The sequence below is a fragment of the Mastigoproctus giganteus genome, chromosome 2 (assembly GCF_048544385.1).
Source record: "Mastigoproctus giganteus isolate SK-2022 chromosome 2, ASM4854438v1, whole genome shotgun sequence".
NCBI classification, from domain to species: Eukaryota; Metazoa; Arthropoda; class Arachnida; order Uropygi; family Thelyphonidae; genus Mastigoproctus; species Mastigoproctus giganteus.
This window is the reverse complement of record NC_143576.1, coordinates 264,215,289-264,227,692: the sequence shown is the minus strand read 5'-3', so window position 1 is coordinate 264,227,692 and position 12,404 is coordinate 264,215,289. Positions and strand designations below refer to the sequence as shown.

Sequence of the window (12,404 nt, the reverse complement as noted above, 5' to 3'; positions counted from 1 at the left end):
ACGTAGAACTATATTGAGGTATAGTACGTAAACTGTTTGAAATTGTTTAAAACAATTATAAACAGTTGCATTTAATATATTATATTAATTTTATTTAATATTACATGGTAAACAGCATCTCTGATTTTATTAAATACATTAATATAAAAAATTCCATTCCATTTCATAATGTGAAATATACAAAATCAGATAGCACATCTGCTACTATGCCTTCAAAGCAATTTTCTAATTTTTTAATATATTTTCAGGCTTCCCAAGAGCAAAAACGAGGGTAAACTTGTATTTAATTTGACTTCTGCTCAAGTATCTATGGTATATCCAAATCTCTAACTTCATTTTCTGCCTACACTAAAGATCACAACAGTTGTAAAACAATTATTAATCAATCCAAAACTTGATTTTGAATAGACAACAGAAAACTTGCTTCTTGTCCAAACGATAGCAGAGCCCTCTAGTCTCAGGCCAAAACTAGTGGATGCAAATCATGTCCATCTATACTTCTACCTCTGTTACAACTTGATGGTTCTATTGTATCTTCAGCATAAAGTTGTTATTAGTATCTTGCATTTCTTCTAACTCTTGCACCATTTACCAAGATCACCTCCTACCAATACCAAACACAATCCACTCAATTACTCCTGAAGTCTTCTGACATAAGGATGCTATAATTCTGAAAAATCTTGATATCATGAAAGCTTCAGATCCTGATGGCATTTCATCACTTGTTTTCAAAACCTGGATTCTAAGCTCACTTGTGTTTTGAATCTCATTTTAAACTTTTTTTTTTTTTTTTTTTTTATTCCACTGGCATTTCTTCTGTGTAGAAATTTGCTAACATTCAATCAGTTTGTTAAAAAAAAAAAAAAAAAAAAAAAAAAAAAAAAAAAAAGGTGAAAATCCCTTCCTTCCAATTATTGTCCCACTGAACTGAACTCTACTTTTTCCAAAGTAATGGCAGAATTCAACAACTGGCAATGCCTAAAACTGTCTCAAAATCTTTCATCTAATCAATGACTACCAATATGAATCCCACCAGTGGCAAATGGTAATGGCAAATGATGCAAGAAAGCAAGCTTATACGGCATCAGCCAAAAGGGGAGGGACCGACACAGTTCACTCATCCGAACCCTCCAAGAATTGTTGTTGTACATGTTGGAACTAATGACATTAAGAGTAAGAGATCTGCAGATTTAATCAACAAGTACAGTTCAATATTGAAAAAAAGTCGCAAGTTAGGGTTGAATGTGAAAGTGTCTGCAATTCTGCCCAGACACGATAGGATGGAGTATATGATGAGTCTTGTTGATCAATTCAGCCCTGGAGAGATTGTGCAAGACTCAAGGGGTGGAATTTTTTTTCAGCCTGGTCTGTGCCTGTTGACAGGAGAGACTGCTTCTACGGGGATGAGGTACACTTAAATAGAAAGGGTGCAAGAATATTTGCTGATGCTATCGAGGCAGTGTTATGTGGGTCGGAAAACTGCTAGCTTGGGGGGGATACACAGACTAAATGGTTAACAGTGGCAGAGGTAAAAGTGATTCTTGCACTGCTTCTATTAGAACGAGCAGCAGCCTGGAAAGCAAGGTAATAGAGATTTACACGATTGTTGGGAGTCATGGTGGAACAAGTAAATACATGAGCTGTGTTAGGGTAAGCAAGAGTAGGAACAGTTGCATGTATACTTGCATGTACACCAATGCTCGGAGTGTAGTTAATAAATTTGATGAGCTTGAAGTGTTAGTCAAGACATCAAAAGCAGATATTGTTGGGATATCAGAGACGTGGTGTCACACAGATATAAACAGTGCAGAATTGGTATTTGTGTAGTACAGTGTGTACAGGAAGGATAGACAGGACAGGAAGAGAGGAGGGATTAGGCTGTTAGTTAAGAAACACATAAAATCTAAGGAAGTGCATCCAATTGATGTTGGTGGACAGTGCAGTGTCGAGTCTGTTTGGTGTGAAATAAGCACTGGGAAAGGGAAATGAGAGTAGGTATGAGAGTGTTATAGGCCTAATGAATCTGAGGAGTAAAATGAGCAATTGTGCAGAGAAATAGTGTGCGCCAGTAAATCAGAATGTCTTATAATGGGGGATTTTAACTTTCCAGATATTGACTGGAACTTGTGGTTTGGTCACTTGCACACTAGCAAGACTTTTGTGGATTTATAGGATTGCTGTTTTCTACAGCAACATATTCGAGAGGAACGAGAAGGAGTAATACTCTTGATATGATTATCAGCAGTGATTATTCATGCATTAAGAATTTGCAGATAAAAGAACCACTGGGTGACAGTGATCCCAATGTACTGATGTGGGAATTACTTAAAGATGTAACTATAATCAAGGCTAAAGGGAAGGGCTTTTGCTTTCATAAAGGTGATTACAGAGGTCTGAGACAGTTTTTAAATTCTGTACAGTGGGATCAACTGATGATGTTACCAACATTGAATTCTAAATGGGAGGTGTTCAGGGATTTAATTTTGGAGGCTACTAGGCTTTTTATTCCAACTAAGAAATACTGTTCAAGGTTTAGGCCTAAATGGATGTCAGATGAATTAATGAGGCTCGTGGCAGAGAAGAAGAATGTATGGGATGCATATAAAGTATCATGCAATACAGAAGCCTATGCTGAAAACTAGTCTGTAATCAAGTCACAAAGGAGGTTAGGCATGCAAAGGCAGATTACGAGAAATCTTTGGCAAAGTATGTAAAGAAAAACAGCAAAGAGTTCTTTACTTACGTAAACTCTAGAAGGAAAGGAATGAATCAGATTGGACCACTTAACATAGATGGGCTGACTATTGATGATAATGCTAAGGTAGCTGATAAAATGAATGAGTATTTTGCATCGACATTCACACATATGGATTTATTCAATGAGGCGAGTGCCAGAAGTTTATCAAATGCTAACAGGGAGGTAAGTGATTTTGTAATAACTGAGAGCAAAGTGGAGGAGAAATTGTTGAAGTTAAACATAAGGAAGGCACCTGGGGTGGACAGGATCTATCCAGTTATATTAAAGGAGGCAGGAAAGGAAGTAAGCAACCCTTAGCCATAATTATGAGAGCTTCCTTGGACTCAGGTGAGGTTCCCATGGACTGGACATGTGCAAATGTATCACCAATTCACAAAGTGGGTTCAAAAGGTGACACAAGTAACTATAGACCTGTTAGTTTAACCTGTGTTCCGGGGAAAATAATGGAATCACTGGTTAAAGAAGCATAGCAGGATCATCTAGACAAGATGCTAGATGATCTTGCAGTAATAGTTAAGACACAGCATGGGTGTGTTAAAGGGAGGTCTTGTCTGACCAATTTGATTGGATACTATGAGGCCAGATTAGAGCACAGAGTGTGTTTAGTGTCAAACAGCACCAGGGGTTTCCCCATTGTGGTCTAAACCAAAGCTCGCAACAACTGCAAAGCAGTTAGCAATCAGTCCAAACAAGATTTCAAATAGGCTAAGAATAGAAACTTCCTTCTTGTCCAAATGCTAGGCGAGCATTCTGGTATCTTCGCAAAGTTAATGGCAGCAACTTTGGCCCATCTTTGTTCTCACCTCTGTCAAAACCAGATGATTCTATTACCACTTCAGCAAAAGCTAAAGCTGATCTGATAGCAGACTATTTTTCTTCCAACTCAATAATTGATGACCTTCATAAACCACCTCCCACCATTCCCAGTACGCTCCATTCATTGCCTCATGTGGTCTTCTATGAAAAGGATGACAGAAGGATTTTGAACAATCTTGATGCTAAGAAAGCTCCAGGTCCTGATGGTATATCTCCACCTATTCACAAAACCTGTGCTCTCGAACTTACTCCTGCTCTGTGTCACTTCTTTTCATTTTCTTATTCCAAAGGTGTTTTTTCCTTCTACTTGGAAATTTGCTCATATCCAGCCAATTCCTAAACTGGGTGACAAATCCCTCCCATGCAATTATTGCCCCATCGCAATTACTTCTACTCTTTCTAAGTAGAAATCAATTAACTGCTAACTCTTAAACTATCTAGAAAGCTTACAACTGATCATCAATCACCATTATGGATTCAGTCAGTGTCCATCTGATGGTAATATTTTGGCATAAGCCAGAATATACACATCTATTGACAAATTCAATTGAAAAGTTTGGTGAAACTCAGAGAGTTGCTGTTGCCATTTCAATAGCATTTGAGTGTGTTTGGCTTAAAGGTCTTCTAAATAAGTTTCCATCGCATGGTTTGCCAACTTTTTTTGTAATTGGGTATCCAGTTTTCTCTCTGACTGCTCACTGCAGGTGATGGTAGATGGCTCTCTATATTCTAACTTCTCCACTAATGCTGGTGTTCCCCAAGGTTCAGTTCTTTCTTCCACCCTTATCCTCTTGTGCATTAATGACCTTCCATTGACTGGAAATCCTATCCATAGTTTTGCTGATGATAGCACATTGAATTCCATCTTCTAGTTTGAGAAATCTCCTTGCTCTGCTCAAACAGCTTCAACTTATCGAATATCCACTACCAATTCCTTAAATGCTGGTTTCCAGGTAATTCTTCAGTGGGGCAAAGATAACTTAGTTGATTTCAATCCTTCTAAAACTCAGTCCTGTCTTATATCTCACAAAATGGATTCTTCTGCTCCTATGCTTATCTTTGATGACACTCAGATTTCTAGGCAAGATCATATATCTCTACCGGGGATTACCCTGACTTCTAATCTCTCTTGGCATAAACACATTACAAATATTGCTTCCTCTGCATCTAAAAAACTTGTTTTTCTCTTTCGCTCTCAGCATTACTTTTCTTCCAAGCAGCTGTTCACTCTGTACAAATTGCAAGTCCACCCTACCATGGAATATTGTTACATCTGGGACAGTGCTCCCAAAACCCCTCTCAGGTTTCTAGATTCCATTCAAATGAGTGCAGCTAGGTTAATTAATGACTCATCTCTAACAGAGTCTCTTCACTCTCTGTCTCATAGACATTCTGTTTCTGCGGCATGCCTTCATTACAGATACTTCCATGTGCAATGTTCTTCTGAATTGGCTTCTATAATTTCTGCTCTCTCTTTCAAAGCCATCCGAACATGTGCCGTTACCACACAGCATCCTTTTATTGTCCGATTTGAAACTTACAGAACCAACTTTTCTTCTTCCTAATTTTTTCATTCAAATTCTGTTTTCTGGAACAATCTTCCTTATTCCGTATTTTCTGATAATTACAATCTACAGAAGTTCACTGAGGTCTAATGTCAACAAACATCTTCTTTCATCTTCTCATCTTCCAACCTATGCACAGTACTAAGTACTATAGGTTCTAATAACTCTCGTGTTTGGGGTTTTCATAAAAAAAAAAAATATATGTGATGTCAAAATTACTTTTTGCATTGAGTTATTTGGTAACTGCATCACAGTAAATTATCAAATTTCAAACAATCTATCCACCCCTTAAAAATTCATGCTGTGATTGCAGTATAATGATGATCCAGATGGTCCTGCATTATTTCTTTAACTGGTGATTCCACCATTTTCCCTGGAATAGACGTTAAGCTAACATGTCTGTAATTACTCACGTCATCTTTTGAACCCTCTTTATGAATTGGGTATATATTCAAACATTTGCAGTCCACAATGACCTCCCCTGAATCCAAGGATGAACTCATAATTATGTCCAAGGGTTTGCTAACCTCCTTTGCTGCCTCCCTTAACCTCCCTTAACATAATTGGATATATCCTATCAACCCCAGGTGCTATTTTCATGTCCACCTTCAACAATTTCTCCTCCACTTTCATTTCACTTATCACAAAATCATTTAGCTCCACATTACAGTTTGATAAATAGCTGGCATCCGCTTTCCTAATGAATTTGTCATGTGTGAATGTAGATGCAAAATCAACATCGGCCATTTTCAATCCACTGCAGGATGAAGGCCTCTCCAGCAACTTTCCAGTTCCTTCTGTTTTGTGCAATAGCCACCCATTCGCTGCTCAAAACTCTTGAATTTCATCTGCCCATCTCAGTTATTGTCTTCCAGGTTTTCTTTTAGCTCTTCTTAGGTACCATTCCATTATTTTCTTGGTCCATCTGTCATTATGTCTTTGAGTTATGTATCCTACCCAAGTCCATTTCAGTTCTTTAGTCTTGATAAGAATGTATTTTACTTCAAGTTTGCTGCCTAATCCATGTGTTTCTCTTCTTATCAAACAGTCCAATTTCTAATATAATTCATTCTATTCTTTGATGTGCAGTTTTCAGCTTCTCTTCCATTCTTTTGGTGAATGTCCAAGTTTCACTTCCATAAGTCGTGATGGGGAGTATACATTGGTTCATTATTTTAAATTTTAGACAAACTGGGATATTGCTCTATATTGAGTATGCGACTATATTTTCTGAATGCTATTCATTCAAAATTTATTCTTCTCTTGACTTCCAGCCAATTTATCATTGTTACAGCTTTGTCTGCAACTTGAGCAGGGTCATCAACAATTAACTCATAGATATCAAATGGCCCAATGTGATTCAACCCCTTCCTTCTACTGTTAATATAAGAATAGAAGTCCTTGCTGCTTTTCTTTATATTCTTTGCCAGAAACTTCTTATAATCTTCCTTAGCTTGCCTAACCCCCTTTGTGACTTGATTACAGGCTGATTTATATCTACCATAGGCTTCTGTATCACCTGATAATTTATATGCATCCCAACCACTTTTCTTCTCTACCATGTGTTTGAACAGTTCATCTGGCATCCGTTAAGGTCTAAGCCTTGAACAGTATTTCTTCTTTGGTATAAAAATCCTAGTAGCTTTTTTGATTACTTCCTTGAATACTTCCCATTTCAAATTTGCTGTCGGTAACATCATCAGTTGGTCTCTTTGCACCGAATTTAAAAAACTGTTTGAGACCACAGTAGTTAACCTTATGAAAGCAAAAGCTTTTCTCTTTGGCAATAGTTATATATCTTTAATTAAATTCCACATTAGTACACTATGATCCCTTGTCACCCAGTGGGTATTTTACTTGCATATTAATCCTTGTCAAATCACTGCTCAAATCCAGATTAAGAGTATTGCTTCCTCTTGTTGTCTCTCTAACATGCAGCTGTAGAAAACAGTTTTCCAAAAAATCCATAAAACTCTTGCTAGTGTGCGAGTGACCAACCCACAAATTGCAGTCAATATCTAGAAAGTTAAAATTAGCATTAGCATTAGTAGAGGCATATGATGCAAGAAAGCAAGTTTATGCAGCAAAAAAAAAAAAAAAAAAGAACTTCCACTTCACCCCTCCGTTCGTTTGAAATACCTGTCCAGCTGAGCCTTATATTTATTTAGGCTATCAACCTCCACAACAAGAGGTGGAAGTCTGTTCCACCAACCAACTACCTGCTGGCTAAAGGCAAATTTCTGCACGTCTACCCTACATCTGTCTTTAATCAATTTGAATTTATGCCCTCTCAGGTGATTATTCTGAGCGAGAGGAAGAATCCCATCAGCATTGAGCATGTTCAAACCATTCAAGGCTTTATACACCTCTATCAGATCACCTCACTGGTGCCTAGTCTCCAGACACTGTAATTTGCAAAACTTAAGCCTTTCTTCGTAAGAGCACCCCTTTGTTCCATTCACTAATCTTGTTGCCCTTCTCTGTACTAGTTCCAGCAGCTCTACATCCTTCTTGAAATGAGGCCTCCAGACCTGTATACAGTACTCTAGGTGTGGCCTCACCATTGCCTTATACAAGGGAATAATCACCTCCTTATCCCTGCTAGAAAAATTCCTATATATCATTGACAATCCACCATGAGCTACTCTTGCAGCCCGTCTGCACTGCTCAGAGAACTTCATATCTGCCTGCACAACCACCCCCAGGACCCTTTCATTCTCTACCACTGTCAGTGTAGTACCACAGAGTTGATACGTTGCTCTGGGGTTGCTGTTTCCCATGTGTAGAATGTTAAATGTGTTCAATGTTAAACTTCATTTGCCACCTCTCAGCCCATCTGCTCAACCTTTCCAGATCCTGTTGCAGTAGCATAGTGTCAGTAGTGTCATTGACAACCCTGCCTACCTTTGTATCGTCTGCAAACTCAGACATTAAGCTTGATATACCATCATCAATATCATTTATGAACACAGAAAACAATAATGGACCCAACACTGAGCCCTGAGGGACTCCACTAATAACATTAGTCCACGACGAGCAGTGTCCATTGATTACCACTTTCTGTCTTCTCCCCCTCCGCCACCCCTTTATCCACAGCAGCAATTTGCCTCCAATGTCACACTGCTCCAATTTGTGCAGCAGTCTTCCATGTCGATGGGTCAACTGTTGATATCGATGGGTCAACTGTTGATGATCCTGCTCAGGTAGCTAACAAACTAAATGAATATTTTGCATCAACATTCACACATGAGGAGTTATTTAGCGAGGGGAAAGCCAGAGGTGTATTCAACTCTAGCAGTAAGCTAGAGAATCTTGTAATAACTGAGAGTAAAGTGGAGGAGAAATTGTTGAAGATAAACATAAAAAAGGCATCTGGGGTGGACAGGATTTATCCAATTATATTAAAGGAGGCAGCAAAGGAAGTAAGCAAACCCTTAGCCATAATTATGAGAGCTTCCTTGGACTCAGGGGAGGTACCCATAGACTGGAGATGTGCAAATGTGACCCCAATTCACAAAGGAGGATCAAAAGCTGACACAAGCAATTATAGACCTGTGAGTTTAACTTCTGTTCCAGGAAAATTAATGGAGGCACTAGTTAAAGAAGCACTGCGGGATCATTTAGACAAGACTTCAGTTATAGCTCGGACACAGCATGGTTTTGTTAAGGGGAAGTCTTGCCTGACCAATTTGATTGGATACTATGATGCAGTCACAAAGGAACTGGATGCAGGAATAACTTTGATATTATATACTTGGATCTTAGAAAGGCTTTTGATACTGTTGCACATGGAAGACTGCTGCACAAATTGGAGCAGTGTAACACTGGAGGCAAATTGCTGCTGTGGGTAAAGGGGTGGCTGAGGGGGAGAAGACAGAGAGTGGTAATCAATGGACACTGCTCGTCGTGGACTAATGTTATTAGTGGAGTCCCTCAGGGCTCAGTGTTGGGTCCATTATTGTTTTCTGTATTTATAAATGATATTGATGATGGTATATCAAGCTTAATGTCGAAGTTTGCAGACGATACAAAGGTAGGCAGGGTTGTCAAGGACACTACTGACACTATGCTGCTGCAACAGGATCTGGAAAGGTTGAGCAGATGGGCTGAGAGGTGGCAAATGAAGTTTAACATTGACAAATGTAAAGTACTACACATGGGAAACAGCAACCCCAGAGCAACGTATCAACTCTGTGGTATTGCACTGACAGTGGTAGAGAATGAAAGGAACCTGGGGGGTGGTTGTGCAGGCAGATATGAAGTTCTCTGAGCAGTGCAGACGGGCTGCAAGAGTAGCTCATGGTGTATTGTCAATGATATATAAGAATTTTTCTAGCAGGGATAAGGAGGTGATTATTACCTTGTATAAGGCAATGGTCAGGCCACACCTAGAGTACTGTATACAGGCCTGGAGGCCTCATTTCAAGAAGGATGTAGAGCTGCTGGAACGAGTACAGAGAAGGGCAACAAGATTAGTGAATGGAACAAAGGGGTGCTCTTACGAAGAAAGGCTTAAGATTTGCAAATTACAGTGTCTGGAGACTAGGCACCAGCGAGGTGATCTGATAGAGGTGTATAAAGCATTGAATGGTTTGAGCATGCTCAATGCTGATGGGATTCTTCCTCTCGCTCAGAATAATCACCTGAGAGGGCATAATTCAAATTGAGGAAAGACAGATGTAGGATAGACGTGCGGAAATTTGCCTTTAGCCAGCGAGTGGTTGGTTGGTGGAACAGACTTCCATCCCTTGTCGTGGAAGTTGATAGCCTAAATAAGTTTAAGGCTCAGCTGGACAGGTATTTTGAACAAACAGAGGGGTGAAGTGGGAGTGGTTTTTTTTTTTTTTTTTTTGGCTGATGCTGCATAAGCTTGCTTTCTTGCATCAAATGCCTCTACTAATGCTAATGGTAATGTGCAACAGTATCAAAAGCCTTTCTAAGATCCAAGTATATAATATCAAAGGGGGAATCAATTCAAATTAAGAAAGGACAGATGTAGAATAGAAGTGTGGAAATTTGCCTTTAGCCAGCGGGTGGTTAATTGCTGGAACAAACTTCCATCTGTCGTTGTGGAAGTTGATAGGTTGAATAAATTTAAGGAGGAACTGGACAGGCATTTGGAGGGAATGGTGTGATTTTTTTTTTTTTTTTTTTTGGCTGATGCTGCATAAGCTCATACATTTGCTTTCTTGCATCACATGCCACTACTACTACTACTACTTGGTCAGCCTTTGATCCTCCTTTGTGAATTGGGGTCACATTTACACGCCTCCAGTCTATGGGTACCTCCCCCGAGTCCAAAAAAGCTCTCAAAATTATGGCTAAGGATTTGCTTACCTCCTTTAATATAACTGGATAGATCCCATCCACCCTGGGTGCCTTTTTTATGCCTCAACAATTTCTCCTCCACATTCCTCTCAGTTATTACAAAATCATCTAGCTCACTGCCACTCCCCTTCCAGACCATCGTAGTCGCTTTTATGAAAGAAAAAACCCTTCCCTTTACCCCTGATGGTAGTTACCTCTTTGAGTAAATCCCACTTCAGCACACTGTGATCACTGCCACCTAGTGGTTCCTTTATCTGCAGATTCTTAATGCATGAAGAATCACTATTGATAATCAGATCAAGGGTATTACTCCCTCTAGTTGCCTCCCAAACATGCTGATGTAGAAAAAAATCATCCAATAAATCCACAAAAGCCTTGCTAGTGTGTGTGACCAACCCACAAATTCCAGTCAATATCTGGGTAATTAAAATCCCCCATTATAAGACTCTCTGATTTACTGCACACTCTATTTCCCTGTACAGTTTCTTATTATACTCATTAGATTCGTTAGGCCTAGAGCACACTCCTACTCTCAATTTTGATCTCCCAATGCTTATGTCACACCAAACTGACTCGACACAACTGACCAGCAATGTTGACTGGTTTCACTTCCTTGGATTTTATGTGTTTCTTAACTAATAGCATAATCCCTCCTCCCTTCCTATCCTGTCTATTCTTTCTGTACACATTGTACTCCACAAATTCCAGTTCTGCATTCCTTATATCTGTGTGACACCACATCTCTGATATCCCAACAATATCTGCCTTTGATGTTTTTAGCAATACCTCAAATTCATCAAATTTATTTACCAAACTCCTAGCATTGTTGTACACACAAGTATACATGCATCTGTTCCTATTCTTAGGTACACTAACACAACCCATGTGTTTACTTGTACCGCAATGACTCCCAGCAGTCTCTGAAATACCCTGCATCTTGTTTTCCAGGCTGCTGCTCATTCCAATAGAAGCAGTGCATGAATCACTTTCACCACTGCCAGTGGCTACTGTTAATCTATTAGTCCTTGTATCCCCCCAAGCTAGCAGTTTTCTGACCCACTTAACACTGCCTCGATAGCATCAGGAAATATTCTTGCACCCTTTCTATTTAAGTGTATCCCATCCCTTTAGAAGCAGTCTCTCCTGTTAACAAGTACAGACTAGGCTAAAAAAAATTCTACCCCTTGAGCCTTGCACAATCTTTCCAGGGCCCAACTGATCGACAAGGCTCTCATCATATACTCCCTCCTATCGTGTCTGGGCAGAATTGCAGACACTTTCAAATTCAACCCTAATTCACAGCTTTTTTTCAACAGTGACCTGTACTTGTTAAGTAATTCTGCTGGTCTCCTACTCTTAATGTCATTAGTGCCAACATGTACAACTATATCACCTTTCGTGCCCTTAAAAGATGATATCTGCTCTACAACGTCATCAACCTTTGCCCCTGGTAGATATACCCTGGTCCTGTTCCACCTATCCTTTTTACATACCATGTTCTCCGTTTCCCTGACAACAGAGTCACCAACCACAACTATTAGAAAAGGGAGGACAATGAAAAAAAAGTGGAGAGTGACATACCTAAATATACCATCTGCAATTTGTCTTGTGCCCCACTGTGAAGTATTTCTGAGCCACTGACCATTTTTCTATACACTGATGAAGATGAAGACAGTGATGAACATCAATTTGATATACATGAAAAAGTACAGCAACCATCTACGTCAAGGGATCCACCATTTTATCCAAACCGTTATCCTTCTGAACCACATAAGAGCACAGAAAGTGAGCTTAATGACCTCATCAGGTATCTGCCAAGCTGCTGAAGAATAAGGCAGAGCTTTGGCCATTGAGGCTACAACAGTGGAATCTTAGAGATTATTCTTTGAAAGTGACAACATTTCATACTTGAAATAAAGACTGATAAATTTTATCAA

The 12,404-nt window shown here is 39.3% G+C and overlaps 1 protein-coding gene across 1 annotated transcript in view; it reads right to left on the bottom strand.

Annotated features, from left to right (window-relative positions):
• LOC150090449 (uncharacterized) overlaps window positions 1-12,404 on the bottom strand; it is a 420,985-nt gene that overhangs the window by 21,306 nt on the left and 387,275 nt on the right. The window lies entirely within an intron of this gene.